Genomic DNA, 15,208 nt, shown 5'->3' with positions numbered 1-15,208 from the left:
TTTGTCAGACGTTTGTAATATTCTCACAATAAGTTAATTAGCACAATTGGAGCATTTCTAGCATGTTTGGTTGAAATTGGAAATTTACATTTTTCACTTTTGTCAGACAATTGCAATATTCTCACAATAAGCTAATTAGCTCAATTGGAGCATTTCTAGCAGGTTTGGTTGAAATTGGAAATTTACATTTTTCACTTTTGTCAGACAATTGCAATATTCTCACAATAAGCTAATTAGCTCAATTGGAGCATTTCTAGCATGTTTGGTTGAAATTGGAAATTTCTATTTTTCAGTTTTGTCAGACGTTTGTAATATTCTCACAATAAGCTAATTAGCTCAATTGGAGCATTTCTAGCATGTTTGGTTGAAATCAGAAATTTACATTTTTTACTTTTGTCAGACGTTTGTAATATTCTCACAATAAGCTAATTAGCTCAATTGGAGCATTTCTAGCATGTTTGGTTGAAATTGGAAATTTACATTTTTCAGTTTTGTCAGACGTTTGTAATATTCTCACAATAAGCTAATTAGCTCAATTGGAGCATTTCTAGCATGTTTGGTTGAAATCAGAAATTTACATTTTTTACTTTTGTCAGACGTTTGTAATATTCTCACAATAAGCTAATTAGCTCAATTGGAGCATTTCTAGCATGTTTGGTTGAAATTGGAAATTTACATTTTTCAGTTTTGTCAGACGTTTGTAATATTCTCACAATAAGCTAATTAGCTCAATTGGAGCATTTCTAGCATGTTTGGTTGAAATTGGAAATTTACATTTTTCAGTTTTGTCAGACGTTTGTAATATTCTCACAATAAGCTAATTAGCTCAATTGGAGCATTTCTAGCATGTTTGGTTGAAATTGGAAATTTACATTTTTCACTTTTGTCAGACGTTTGTAATATTCTCACAATAAGCTAATTAGCTCAATTGGAGCATTTCTAGCATGCTTGGTTGAAATTGAAAATTTAAATTTTCAGTTTTGTCAGACGTTTGTAAAATTCTTACAGTAGGCTTATTTGCGCAATTGGAGCATTTCTAGCATGTTTGATTGAAATTGGAATTATAAATTTTTCACTTTTGTCAGACGTTTGTAATATTCTCACAATAAGCTAATTAGCTCAATTGGAGCATTTCTAGCATGTTTGGTTGAAATTGGAAATTTACATTTTTCAGTTTTGTCAGACGTTTGTAATATTCTCACAATAAGCTAATTAGCTCAATTGGAGCATTTCTAGCATGTTTGGTTGAAATTGGAAATTTCTATTTTTCAGTTTTGTCAGACGTTTGTAATATTCTCACAATAAGCTAATTAGCTCAATTGGAGCATTTCTAGCATGTTTGGTTGAAATTGGAAATTTACATTTTTCACTTTTGTCAGACAATTGCAATATTCTATCAATAAGCTAATTAGCTCAATTGGAGCATTTCTAGCATGTTTGGTTGAAATTGAAAATTTAAATTTTCAGTTTTGTCAGACGTTTGTAAAATTCTTACAGTAGGCTTATTTGCGCAATTGGAGCATTTCTAGCATGTTTGATTGAAATTGGAATTATAAATTTTTCACTTTTGTCAGACGTTTGTAATATTCTCACAATAAGCTAATTAGCTCAATTGGAGCATTTCTAGCATGTTTGGTTGAAATTGGAAATTTACATTTTTCAGTTTTGTCAGACGTTTGTAATATTCTCACAATAAGTTAATTAGCACAATTGGAGCATTTCTAGCATGTTTGGTTGAAATTGGAAATTTACATTTTTCACTTTTGTCAGACAATTGCAATATTCTCACAATAAGCTAATTAGCTCAATTGGAGCATTTCTAGCAGGTTTGGTTGAAATTGGAAATTTACATTTTTCACTTTTGTCAGACAATTGCAATATTCTCACAATAAGCTAATTAGCTCAATTGGAGCATTTCTAGCATGTTTGGTTGAAATTGGAAATTTCTATTTTTCAGTTTTGTCAGACGTTTGTAATATTCTCACAATAAGCTAATTAGCTCAATTGGAGCATTTCTAGCATGTTTGGTTGAAATCAGAAATTTACATTTTTTACTTTTGTCAGACGTTTGTAATATTCTCACAATAAGCTAATTAGCTCAATTGGAGCATTTCTAGCATGTTTGGTTGAAATTGGAAATTTACATTTTTCAGTTTTGTCAGACGTTTGTAATATTCTCACAATAAGCTAATTAGCTCAATTGGAGCATTTCTAGCATGTTTGGTTGAAATTGGAAATTTACATTTTTCACTTTTGTCAGACGTTTGTAATATTCTAACAATAAGCTAATTAGCTCAATTAGAGCATTTCTAGCATATTTGTCTGAAATTGGAAATTTACATTTTTCACTTTTGTCAGACAATTGCAATATTCTATCAATAAGCTAATTAGCTCAATTGGAGCATTTCTAGCATGTTTGGTTGAAATTGGAAATTAACATTTTTCACTTTTGTCAGACGTTTGTAATATTCTCACAATAAGCTAATTAGCTCAATTTGAGCATTTCTAGCATGTTTGGTTAAAATTGGAAATTTACATTTTTTACTTTTGTCAGACGTTTGTAATATTCTCACAATAAGCTAATTAGCTCAATTGGAGCATTTCTAGCATGTTTGGTTGAAATTGGAAATTTACATTTTTCAGTTTTGTCAGACGTTTGTAATATTCTCACAATAAGCTAATTAGCTCAATTGGAGCATTTCTAGCATGTTTGGTTGAAATTGGAAATTTACATTTTTCACTTTTGTCAGACAATTGCAATATTCTCTCAATAAGCTAATTAGCTCAATTGGAGCATTTCTAGCATGTTTGGTTGAAATTGGAAATTTACATTTTTCAGTTTTGTCAGACGTTTGTAATATTCTCACAATAAGCTAATTAGCTCAATTGGAGCATTTCTAGCATGTTTGGTTGAAATTGGAAATTTACATTTTTCACTTTTGTCAGACGTTTGTAATATTCTAACAATAAGCTAATTAGCTCAATTGGAGCATTTCTAGCATGTTTGGTTGAAATTGGAAATTTACATTTTTCACTTTTGTCAGACAATTGCAATATATTATCAATAAGCTAATTAGCTCAATTGGAGCATTTCTAGCATGTTTGGTTGAAATTGGAAATTCCTATTTTTCAGTTTTGTCAGACGTTTGTAATATTCTCACAATAAGCTAATTAGCTCAATTGGAGCATTTCTAGCATGTTTGGTTAAAATTGGAAATTTACATTTTTTACTTTTGTCAGACGTTTGTAATATTCTCACAATAAGCTAATTAGCTCAATTGGAGCATTTCTAGCATGTTTGGTTGAAATTGGAAATTTACATTTTTCAGTTTTGTCAGACGTTTGTAATATTCTCACAATAAGCTAATTAGCTCAATTGGAGCATTTCTAGCATGTTTGGTTGAAATTGGAAATTTACATTTTTCACTTTTGTCAGACGTTTGTAATATTCTAACAATAAGCTAATTAGCTCAATTGGAGCATTTCTAGCATGTTTGGTTGAAATTGGAAATTTACATTTTTCACTTTTGTCAGACAATTGCAATATTCTATCAATAAGCTAATTAGCTCAATTGGAGCATTTCTAGCATGTTTGGTTGAAATTGGAAATTTACATTTTTCAGTTTTGTCAGACGTTTGTAATATTCTCACAATAAGCTAATTAGCTCAATTGGAGCATTTCTAGCTTGTTTGGTTGAAATTGGAAATTTACATTTTTCAGTTTGGTCAGACGTTTGTAATATTCTCACAATAAGCTAATTAGCTCAATTGGAGCATTTCTAGCATGTTTGGTTGAAATCAGAAATTTACATTTTTTACTTTTGTCAGACGTTTGTAATATTCTCACAATAAGCTAATTAGCTCAATTGGAGCATTTCTAGCATGTTTGGTTGAAATTGGAAATTTACATTTTTCACTTTTGTCAGACAATTGCAATATTCTCACAATAAGCTAATTAGCTCAATTGGAGCATTTCTAGCATGTTTGGTTGAAATTGGCAATTTACATTTTTCAGTTTTGTCAGACGTTTGTAATATTCTCACAATAAGGTAATTAGCTCAATTGGAGCATTTCTAGCAGGTTTGGTTGAAATTGGAAATTTACATTTTTCACTTTTGTCAAACGTTTGTAATATTCTCACAATAAGCTAATTAGCTCAATTGGAGCATTTCTAGCATGTTTGGTTGAAATTGGAAATTTACATTTTTCGATTTTGTCATACAATTGCGATATTCTCACAATAAGCTAATTAGCTCAATTGGAACATTTCTAGCATGTTTGGTTGAAATTGGAAATTTACATTTTTCAGTTTTGTCAAACAATTGCAATATTCTCACAATAAGCTAATTAGCTCAATTGGAGCATTTCTAGCATGTTTGGTTGAAATTGAAAATTTAAATTTTCAGTTTTGTCAGACGTTTGTAAAATTCTTACAGTAGGCTTATTTGCGCAATTGGAGCATTTCTAGCATGTTTGATTGAAATTGGAATTATAAATTTTTCACTTTCGTCAGACGCTTGTAATATTCTCACAATAAGCTAATTAGCTCAATTGGAGCATTTCTAGCATGTTTGGTTGAAATTGGAAATTTACATTTTTCAGTTTTGTCAGACGTTTGTAATATTCTCACAATAAGCTAATTAGCACAATTGGAGCATTTCTAGCATGTTTGGTTGAAATTGGAAATTTACATTTTTCACTTTTGTCAGACAATTGCAATATTCTCACAATAAGCTAATTAGCTCAATTGGAACATTTCTAGCATGTTTGGTTGAAATTGGAAATTTACATTTTTCACTTTTGTCAGACAATTGCAATATTCTCACAATAAGCTAATTAGCTCAATTGGAGCATTTCTAGCATGTTTGGTTGAAATTGGAAATTTACATTTTTCAGTTTTGTCAGACGTTTGTAATATTCTCACAATAAGCTAATTAGCTCAATTGGAGCATTTCTAGCATGTTTGGTTGAAATCAGAAATTTACATTTTTTACTTTTGTCAGACGTTTGTAATATTCTCACAATAAGCTAATTAGCTCAATTGGAGCATTTCTAGCATGTTTGGTTGAAATTGGAAATTTACATTTTTCAGTTTTGTCAGACGTTTGTAATATTCTCACAATAAACTAATTAGCTCAATTGGAGCGTTTCTAGCATGTTTGGTTGAAATTGGAAATTTACATTTTTAACTTTTGTCAGACGTTTGTAATATTCTAACAATAAGCTAATTAGCTCAATTAGAGCATTTCTAGCATGTTTGTCTGAAATTGGAAATTTACATTTTTCACTTTTGTCAGACAATTGCAATATTCTATCAATAAGCTAATTAGCTCAATTGGAGCATTTCTAGCATGTTTGGTTGAAATTGGAAATTTACATTTTTCAGTTTTGTCAGACGTTTGTAATATTCTCACAATAAGCTAAATAGCTAAATTGGAGCATTTCTAGCATGTTTGGTTGAAATTGGAAATTTACATTTTTAAGTTTTGTCAGACGTTTGTAATATTCTCACAATAAGCTAAATAGCTCAATTGGAGCATTTCTAGCATGTTTGGTTGAAATTGGAAATTTACATTTTTCACTTTTGTCAGACCTTTGTAATATTCTCACAATAAGCTAATTAGCTCAATTGGAGCATTTCTAGCATGTTTGGTTGAAATTGGAAATTTACATTTTTCACTTTTGTCAGACAATTGCAATATTCTCACAATAAGCTAATTAGCTCAATTGGAGCATTTCTAGCATGTTTAGTTGAAATTAGAATTTTACATTTTTCAGTTTTGTCAGACGTTTGTAATATTCTCACAATAAGCTAATTAGCTCAATTGGAGCATTTCTAGCATGTTTGGTTGAAATTGGAAATTTACATTTTTCAGTTTTGTCAGACGTTTGTAATATTCTCACAATAAGCTAATTAGCTCAATTGGAGCATTTCTAGCATGTTTGGTTGAAATTAGAAATTTACATTTTTCAGTTTTGTCAGACTTTTGTAAAATTCTTACAGTAGGTTTATTTGCGCAATTTGAGCATTTCTAGCATGTTTGGTTGAAATTGGAAATTTACATTTTTCAGTTTTGTCAGACGTTTGTAATATTCTCACAATAAGCTAATTAGCTCAATTGGAGCATTTCTAGCATGTTTGGTTGAAATTGGATATTTACATTTTTCACTTTTGTCAGACGTTTGTAATATTCTAACAATAAGCTAATTAGCTCAATTGGAGCATTTCTAGCATGTTTGGTTGAAATTGGCAATTTACATTTTTCAGTTTTGTCAGACGTTTGTAATATTCTCACAATAAGCTAATTAGCTCAATTGGAGCATTTCTAGCAGGTTTGGTTGAAATTGGAAATTTACATTTTTCACTTTTGTCAAACGTTTGTAATATTCTCACAATAAGCTAATTAGCTCAATTGGAGCATTTCTAGCATGTTTGGTTGAAATTGGAAATTTACATTTTTCGATTTTGTCATACAATTGCGATATTCTCACAATAAGCTAATTAGCTCAATTGGAACATTTCTAGCATGTTTGGTTGAAATTGGAAATTTACATTTTTCAGTTTTGTCAAACAATTGCAATATTCTCACAATAAGCTAATTAGCTCAATTGGAGCATTTCTAGCATGTTTGGTTGAAATTGGAAATTTACATTTTTCAGTTTTGTCAGACGTTTGTAATATTCTCACAATAAGCTAATTAGCTCAATTGGAGCATTTCTAGCATGTTTGGTTGAAATCAGAAATTTACATTTTTTACTTTTGTCAGACGTTTGTAATATTCTCACAATAAGCTAATTACCTCAATTGGAGCATTTCTAGCATGTTTGGTTGAAATTGGAAATTTACATTTTTCACTTTTGTCAGACAATTGCAATATTCTCACAATAAGCTAATTAGCTCAATTGGAGCATTTCTAGCATGTTTAGTTGAAATTAGAATTTTACATTTTTCAGTTTTGTCAGACGTTTGTAATATTCTCACAATAAGCTAATTAGCTCAATTGGAGCATTTCTAGCATGTTTGGTTGAAATTGGAAATTTACATTTTTCAGTTTTGTCAGACGTTTGTAATATTCTCACAATAAGCTAATTAGCTCAATTGGAGCATTTCTAGCATGTTTGGTTGAAATTAGAAATTTACATTTTTCAGTTTTGTCAGACTTTTGTAAAATTCTTACAGTAGGTTTATTTGCGCAATTTGAGCATTTCTAGCATGTTTGGTTGAAATTGGAAATTTACATTTTTCAGTTTTGTCAGACGTTTGTAATATTCTCACAATAAGCTAATTAGCTCAATTGGAGCATTTCTAGCATGTTTGGTTGAAATTGGAAATTTACATTTTTCAGTTTTGTCAGACGTTTGTAATATTCTCACAATAAGCTAATTAGCTCAATTGGAGCATTTCTAGCATGTTTGGTTGAAATTGGAAATTTACATTTTTCACTTTTGTCAAACAATTGCAATATTCTCACAATAAGCTAATTAGCTCAATTGGAGCATTTCTAGCATGCTTGGTTGAAATTGAAAATTTAAATTTTCAGTTTTGTCAGACGTTTGTAAAATTCTTACAGTAGGCTTATTTGCGCAATTGGAGCATTTCTAGCATGTTTGATTGAAATTGGAATTATAAATTTTTCACTTTTGTCAGACGTTTGTAATATTCTCACAATAAGCTAATTAGCTCAATTGGAGCATTTCTAGCATGTTTGGTTGAAATTGGAAATTTACATTTTTCAGTTTTGTCAGACGTTTGTAATATTCTCACAATAAGCTAATTAGCTCAATTGGAGCATTTCTAGCATGTTTGGTTGAAACTGAAAATTTAAATTTTTCACTTTTGTCAGACAATTGCAATATTCTCACAATAAGCTAATTAGCTCAATTGGAGCATTTCTAGCAGGTTTGGTTGAAATTGGAAATTTACATTTTTCACTTTTGTCAGACAATTGCAATATTCTATCAATAAGCTAATTAGCTCAATTGGAGCATTTCTAGCATGTTTGGTTGAAATTGGAAATTTACATTTTTCACTTTTGTCAAACAATTGCAATATTCTCACAATAAGCTAATTAGCTCAATTGGAGCATTTCTAGCATGCTTGGTTGAAATTGAAAATTTAAATTTTCAGTTTTGTCAGACGTTTGTAAAATTCTTACAGTAGGCTTATTTGCGCAATTGGAGCATTTCTAGCATCTTTGATTGGAATTGGAATTATAAATTTTTCACTTTTGTCAGACGTTTGTAATATTCTCACAATAAGCTAATTAGCTCAATTGGAGCATTTCTAGCATGTTTGGTTGAAATTGGAAATTTACATTTTTCAGTTTTGTCAGACGTTTGTAATATTCTCACAATAAGTTAATTAGCACAATTGGAGCATTTCTAGCATGTTTGGTTGAAATTGGAAATTTACATTTTTCACTTTTGTCAGACAATTGCAATATTCTCACAATAAGCTAATTAGCTCAATTGGAGCATTTCTAGCAGGTTTGGTTGAAATTGGAAATTTACATTTTTCACTTTTGTCAGACAATTGCAATATTCTCACAATAAGCTAATTAGCTCAATTGGAGCATTTCTAGCATGTTTGGTTGAAATTGGAAATTTCTATTTTTCAGTTTTGTCAGACGTTTGTAATATTCTCACAATAAGCTAATTAGCTCAATTGGAGCATTTCTAGCATGTTTGGTTGAAATCAGAAATTTACATTTTTTACTTTTGTCAGACGTTTGTAATATTCTCACAATAAGCTAATTAGCTCAATTGGAGCATTTCTAGCATGTTTGGTTGAAATTGGAAATTTACATTTTTCAGTTTTGTCAGACGTTTGTAATATTCTCACAATAAGCTAATTAGCTCAATTGGAGCATTTCTAGCATGTTTGGTTGAAATCAGAAATTTACATTTTTTACTTTTGTCAGACGTTTGTAATATTCTCACAATAAGCTAATTAGCTCAATTGGAGCATTTCTAGCATGTTTGGTTGAAATTGGAAATTTACATTTTTCAGTTTTGTCAGACGTTTGTAATATTCTCACAATAAACTAATTAGCTCAATTGGAGCATTTCTAGCATGTTTGGTTGAAATTGGAAATTTACATTTTTAACTTTTGTCAGACGTTTGTAATATTCTAACAATAAGCTAATTAGCTCAATTAGAGCATTTCTAGCATGTTTGTCTGAAATTGGAAATTTACATTTTTCACTTTTGTCAGACAATTGCAATATTCTATCAATAAGCTAATTAGCTCAATTGGAGCATTTCTAGCATGTTTGGTTGAAATTGGAAATTTACATTTTTCAGTTTTGTCAGACGTTTGTAATATTCTCACAATAAGCTAAATAGCTCAATTGGAGCATTTCTAGCATGTTTGGTTGAAATTGGAAATTTACATTTTTAAGTTTTGTCAGACGTTTGTAATATTCTCACAATAAGCTAAATAGCTCAATTGGAGCATTTCTAGCATGTTTGGTTGAAATTGGAAATTTACATTTTTCACTTTTGTCAGACCTTTGTAATATTCTCACAATAAGCTAATTAGCTCAATTGGAGCATTTCTAGCATGTTTGGTTAAAATTGGAAATTTACATTTTTCACTTTTGTCAGACAATTGCAATATTCTCACAATAAGCTAATTAGCTCAATTGGAGCATTTCTAGCATGTTTAGTTGAAATTAGAATTTTACATTTTTCAGTTTTGTCAGACGTTTGTAATATTCTCACAATAAGCTAATTAGCTCAATTGGAGCATTTCTAGCATGTTTGGTTGAAATTGGAAATTTACATTTTTCAGTTTTGTCAGACGTTTGTAATATTCTCACAATAAGCTAATTAGCTCAATTGGAGCATTTCTAGCATGTTTGGTTGAAATTAGAAATTTACATTTTTCAGTTTTGTCAGACTTTTGTAAAATTCTTACAGTAGGTTTATTTGCGCAATTTGAGCATTTCTAGCATGTTTGGTTGAAATTGGAAATTTACATTTTTCAGTTTTGTCAGACGTTTGTAATATTCTCACAATAAGCTAATTAGCTCAATTGGAGCATTTCTAGCATGTTTGGTTGAAATTGGAAATTTACATTTTTCAGTTTTGTCAGACGTTTGTAATATTCTCACAATAAGCTAATTAGCTCAATTGGAGCATTTCTAGCATGTTTGGTTGAAATTGGAAATTTACATTTTTCACTTTTGTCAGACGTTTGTAATATTCTCACAATAAGCTAATTAGCTCAATTGGAGCATTTCTAGCATGCTTGGTTGAAATTGAAAATTTAAATTTTCAGTTTTGTCAGACGTTTGTAAAATTCTTACAGTAGGCTTATTTGCGCAATTGGAGCATTTCTAGCATGTTTGATTGAAATTGGAATTATAAATTTTTCACTTTTGTCAGACGTTTGTAATATTCTCACAATAAGCTAATTAGCTCAATTGGAGCATTTCTAGCATGTTTGGTTGAAATTGGAAATTTACATTTTTCAGTTTTGTCAGACGTTTGTAATATTCTCACAATAAGCTAATTAGCTCAATTGGAGCATTTCTAGCATGTTTGGTTGAAATTGGAAATTTACATTTTTCAGTTTTGTCAGACGTTTGTAATATTCTCACAATAAGCTAATTAGCTCAATTGGAGCATTTCTAGCATGTTTGGTTGAAATTGGAAATTTACATTTTTCACTTTTGTCAGACAATTGCAATATTCTATCAATAAGCTAATTAGCTCAATTGGAGCATTTCTAGCATGTTTGGTTGAAATTGAAAATTTAAATTTTCAGTTTTGTCAGACATTTGTAAAATTCTTACAGTAGGCTTATTTGCGCAATTGGAGCATTTCTAGCATGTTTGATTGAAATTGGAATTATAAATTTTTCACTTTTGTCAGACGTTTGTAATATTCTCACAATAAGCTAATTAGCTCAATTGGAGCATTTCTAGCATGTTTGGTTGAAATTGGAAATTTACATTTTTCAGTTTTGTCAGACGTTTGTAATATTCTCACAATAAGTTAATTAGCACAATTGGAGCATTTCTAGCATGTTTGGTTGAAATTGGAAATTTACATTTTTCACTTTTGTCAGACAATTGCAATATTCTCACAATAAGCTAATTAGCTCAATTGGAGCATTTCTAGCAGGTTTGGTTGAAATTGGAAATTTACATTTTTCACTTTTGTCAGACAATTGCAATATTCTCACAATAAGCTAATTAGCTCAATTGGAGCATTTCTAGCATGTTTGGTTGAAATTGGAAATTTCTATTTTTCAGTTTTGTCAGACGTTTGTAATATTCTCACAATAAGCTAATTAGCTCAATTGGAGCATTTCTAGCATGTTTGGTTGAAATCAGAAATTTACATTTTTTACTTTTGTCAGACGTTTGTAATATTCTCACAATAAGCTAATTAGCTCAATTGGAGCATTTCTAGCATGTTTGGTTGAAATTGGAAATTTACATTTTTCAGTTTTGTCAGACGTTTGTAATATTCTCACAATAAGCTAATTAGCTCAATTGGAGCATTTCTAGCATGTTTGGTTGAAATTGGAAATTTACATTTTTCACTTTTGTCAGACGTTTGTAATATTCTAACAATAAGCTAATTAGCTCAATTGGAGCATTTCTAGCATGTTTGGTTGAAATTGGAAATTTACATTTTTCACTTTTGTCAGACAATTGCAATATTCTATCAATAAGCTAATTAGCTCAATTGGAGCATTTCTAGCATGTTTGGTTGAAATTGGAAATTTACATTTTTCACTTTTGTCAGACGTTTGTAATATTCTCACAATAAGCTAATTAGCTCAATTTGAGCATTTCTAGCATGTTTGGTTAAAATTGGAAATTTACATTTTTTACTTTTGTCAGACGTTTGTAATATTCTCACAATAAGCTAATTAGCTCAATTGGAGCATTTCTAGCATGTTTGGTTGAAATTGGAAATTTACATTTTTCAGTTTTTTCAGACGTTTGTAATATTCTCACAATAAGCTAATTAGCTCAATTGGAGCATTTCTAGCATGTTTGGTTGAAATTGGAAATTTACATTTTTCACTTTTGTCAGACGTTTGTAATATTCTAACAATAAGCTAATTAGCTCAATTGGAGCATTTCTAGCATGTTTGGTTGAAATTGGAAATTTACATTTTTCACTTTTGTCAGACAATTGCAATATTCTATCAATAAGCTAATTAGCTCAATTGGAGCATTTCTAGCATGTTTGGTTGAAATTGGAAATTTACATTTTTCAGTTTTGTCAGACGTTTGTAATATTCTCACAATAAGCTAATTAGCTCAATTGGAGCATTTCTAGCATGTTTGGTTGAAATTGGAAATTTACATTTTTCACTTTTGTCAGACAATTGCAATATTCTCTCAATAAGCTAATTAGCTCAATTGGAGCATTTCTAGCATGTTTGGTTGAAATTGGAAATTTACATTTTTCAGTTTTGTCAGACGTTTGTAATATTCTCACAATAAGCTAATTAGCTCAATTGGAGCATTTCTAGCATGTTTGGTTGAAATTGGAAATTTACATTTTTCACTTTTGTCAGACGTTTGTAATATTCTAACAATAAGCTAATTAGCTCAATTGGAGCATTTCTAGCATGTTTGGTTGAAATTGGCAATTTACATTTTTCAGTTTTGTCAGACGTTTGTAATATTCTCACAATAAGCTAATTAGCTCAATTGGAGCATTTCTAGCAGGTTTGGTTGAAATTGGAAATTTACATTTTTCACTTTTGTCAAACGTTTGTAATATTCTCACAATAAGCTAATTAGCTCAATTGGAGCATTTCTAGCATGTTTGGTTGAAATTGGAAATTTACATTTTTCGATTTTGTCATACAATTGCGATATTCTCACAATAAGCTAATTAGCTCAATTGGAACATTTCTAGCATGTTTGGTTGAAATTGGAAATTTACATTTTTCAGTTTTGTCAAACAATTGCAATATTCTCACAATAAGCTAATTAGCTCAATTGGAGCATTTCTAGCATGTTTGGTTGAAATTGGAAATTTACATTTTTCACTTTTGTCAGACAATTGCAATATTCTCACAATAAGCTAATTAGCTCAATTGGAGCATTTCTAGCATGTTTGGTTGAAATTGGAAATTTCTATTTTTCAGTTTTGTCAGACGTTTGTAATATTCTCACAATAAGCTAATTAGCTCAATTGGAGCATTTCTAGCTTGTTTGGTTGAAATTGGAAATTTACATTTTTCAGTTTTGTCAGACGTTTGTAATATTCTCACAATAAACTAATTAGCTCAATTGGAGCATTTCTAGCATGTTTGGTTGAAATTGGAAATTTACATTTTTAAGTTTTGTCAGACGTTTGTAATATTCTCACAATAAGCTAATTAGCTCAATTGGAGCATTTCTAGCATGTTTGGTTGAAATTGGAAATTTACATTTTTCACTTTTGTCAGACCTTTGTAATATTCTCACAATAAGCTAATTAGCTCAATTGGAGCATTTCTAGCATGTTTGGTTAAAATTGGAAATTCACATTTTTTACTTTTGTCAGACGTTTGTAATATTCTCACAATAAGCTAATTAGCTCAATTGGAGCATTTCTACCATGTTTGGTTGAAATTGGAAATTTACATTTTTCAGTTTTGTCAGACGTTTGTAATATTCTCACAATAAGCTAATTAGCTCAATTGGAGCATTTCTAGCATGTTTGGTTGAAATTGGAAATTTACATTTTTCACTTTTGTCAGACAATTGCAATATTCTATCAATAAGCTAATTAGCTCAATTGGAGCATTTCTAGCATGTTTGGTTGAAATTGGAAATTTCTATTTTTCAGTTTTGTCAGACGTTTGTAATATTCTAACAATAAGCTAATTAGCTCAATTGGAGCATTTCTAGCATGTTTGGTTGAAATTGGAAATTTACATTTTTCACTTTTGTCAGACAATTGCAATATATTATCAATAAGCTAATTAGCTCAATTGGAGCATTTCTAGCATGTTTGGTTGAAATTGGAAATTCCTATTTTTCAGTTTTGTCAGACGTTTGTAATATTCTCACAATAAGCTAATTAGCTCAATTGGAGCATTTCTAGCATGTTTGGTTAAAATTGGAAATTTACATTTTTTACTTTTGTCAGACGTTTGTAATATTCTCACAATAAGCTAATTAGCTCAATTGGAGCATTTCTAGCATGTTTGGTTGAAATTGGAAATTTACATTTTTCAGTTTTGTCAGACGTTTGTAATATTCTCACAATAAGCTAATTAGCTCAATTGGAGCATTTCTAGCATGTTTGGTTGAAATTGGAAATTTACATTTTTCACTTTTGTCAGACGTTTGTAATATTCTAACAATAAGCTAATTAGCTCAATTGGAGCATTTCTAGCATGTTTGGTTGAAATTGGAAATTTACATTTTTCACTTTTGTCAGACAATTGCAATATTCTATCAATAAGCTAATTAGCTCAATTGGAGCATTTCTAGCATGTTTGGTTGAAATTGGAAATTTACATTTTTTACTTTTGTCAGACGTTTGTAATATTCTCACAATAAGCTAATTAGCTCAATTGGAGCATTTCTAGCATGTTTGGTTGAAATTGGAAATTTACATTTTTCACTTTTGTCAGACAATTGCAATATTCTCACAATAAGCTAATTAGCTCAATTGGAGCATTTCTAGCATGTTTGGTTGAAATTGGCAATTTACATTTTTCAGTTTTGTCAGACGTTTGTAATATTCTCACAATAAGCTAATTAGCTCAATTGGAGCATTTCTAGCAGGTTTGGTTGAAATTGGAAATTTACATTTTTCACTTTTGTCAAACGTTTGTAATATTCTCACAATAAGCTAATTAGCTCAATTGGAGCATTTCTAGCATGTTTGGTTGAAATTAGAAATTTACATTTTTCGATTTTGTCATACAATTGCGATATTCTCACAATAAGCTAATTAGCTCAATTGGAACATTTCTAGCATGTTTGGTTGAAATTGGAAATTTACATTTTTCAGTTTTGTCAGATGTTTGTAATATTCTCACAATAAGCTAATTAGCTCAATTGGAGCATTTCTAGCATGTTTGGTTGAAATTGGAAATTTACATTTTTCACTTTTGTCAAACAATTGCAATATTCTCACAATAAGCTAATTAGCTCAATTGGAGCATTTCTAGCATGTTTGGTTGAAATTGAAAATTTAAATTTTCAGTTTTGTCAGACGTTTGTAAAATTCTTA

This window comes from Watersipora subatra, unplaced genomic scaffold, assembly GCF_963576615.1.
Source record: "Watersipora subatra unplaced genomic scaffold, tzWatSuba1.1 SCAFFOLD_97, whole genome shotgun sequence".
Lineage (NCBI taxonomy): Eukaryota > Metazoa > Bryozoa > Gymnolaemata > Cheilostomatida > Watersiporidae > Watersipora > Watersipora subatra.
Note: the sequence above shows the minus strand (reverse complement) of the source record.